The sequence below is a fragment of the Lynx rufus genome, unplaced genomic scaffold (assembly GCF_022079265.1).
Source record: "Lynx rufus isolate CCGP_SWC_20201006 ecotype Redwood Valley unplaced genomic scaffold, mLynRuf1.p SCAF_17, whole genome shotgun sequence".
In the NCBI taxonomy this organism is placed as follows: domain Eukaryota; kingdom Metazoa; phylum Chordata; class Mammalia; order Carnivora; family Felidae; genus Lynx; species Lynx rufus.
In genome coordinates this window covers 4719883-4721158 of record NW_025814831.1, presented here as the reverse complement: position 1 = coordinate 4721158, position 1276 = coordinate 4719883, and the positions used below count along the sequence as shown (strand labels likewise).

General features: G+C 34.7%; 1 non-coding gene across 1 annotated transcript; it reads left to right on the top strand.

Annotated features, from left to right (window-relative positions):
• Nucleotides 1-551: 551 nt before the first annotated feature.
• Nucleotides 552-681, top strand: LOC124512710 (small nucleolar RNA SNORA33). Its single transcript, XR_006962225.1, has one exon. It is a non-coding gene; the product is annotated as a small nucleolar RNA SNORA33 (small nucleolar RNA).
• The last annotated feature ends 595 nt before the right edge of the window (nucleotides 682-1276 follow it).

The following is a 1276-nucleotide window of genomic DNA, read 5'->3' as shown; positions in this document are numbered from 1 at the left end:
AAAGGAAGTTCTTGAAACAGAAGGGAAATGATAAAAAAAAGGAATCTTGGAAGATCAGAAAGGAAAAAGGAACAGCATCAGGAGCAAATAGTGAGTAAATGCAATAGAGTTTTCTTCTCTCTTGAGTTTTCTAAATGATGTTTGATGGCCAAACCAAAAGGTGTAACACTGCCAGGTATAGATTTCAATGTGTCTAGAGGAAATCCTTAAGATAATTCTATTAGAAACAGGGGAGGCAAAGGGACCGCAAGGGAGGAAGTTTTCTATATTTCACTCAAGGTGGCAAAATGTGGACACCAACAGATCTTTGTGGTGATGGAATGGTTCTGTGCCTCAACTTCAGAAACGATTGTGTGAATCTACACGTGTAACAAGATGGTATACAACTGCGCATACACATCATACCAATGTCCGTTCTCTGCTTGCGATAGGCACCATAATTATCCAAGATGCAACTACTGGAAACATTGAAGGAAGAGCATATGAGACTTCTGTGTGCTATCTTCGCAACCTCCAATAAATCTATAGTTGTTTCAATATATAAAGTTCTTAAGCCGGCCAATGAATCTTTTTACCTGAATGTGTTTCTGCAGAAATTTAAAAAACGCTGGCAAAAGTAATGCCATGTTACGAGCCTTAAAGACACTGAAGTCATTAAGATCCCTGGAAATGACTACAAGAAAAAAATAAATGATTAAAAATAAATAAAAAGTTCTTTAAAAAAAAAAAAGAAAGAAAAAAATGAAGGTGAAATGAACAAAATTTTCAGACAAACAAAAGCGAAGTGATTTTGTCACCAGCTTACTAGCTTAGTATACAAGAAATACTAAGCAAGTTTTTTTAGAACAAATGGAAATAGTCCCAGAGGGAGGCACAGAATTATGGGAAAGAATGAGGAATATGAGGAGTAAGTGGTTAAATATATATTTACATTATTTTTATGAATATATGTTAACCGTTATAAAAGAGAAGTAAAAATATGTGAAAACGTCAGCATACAGGGCAGAAGGGGAAAATTGTAGCAAAGCTTTTCTAACATTCTTGCACTGTCTGGGAAGTGATAAAAGTGTGAATTTAAGGGAGACTGTAGCAAATCAGAAATGCATATTGAAATCTCTAGCCTATAAAACCACTAAAGTGATACAAAAATGCCTACCTAAAGATCTAACAGGTCAAATGTACTAATACTTGATTATTCTCAAATAAAGTAGGAAAGGTCGGTTAAGGAAAAAGAAACAGAATTGAACATATAGAAAACATGGTAGGATGGCAGACT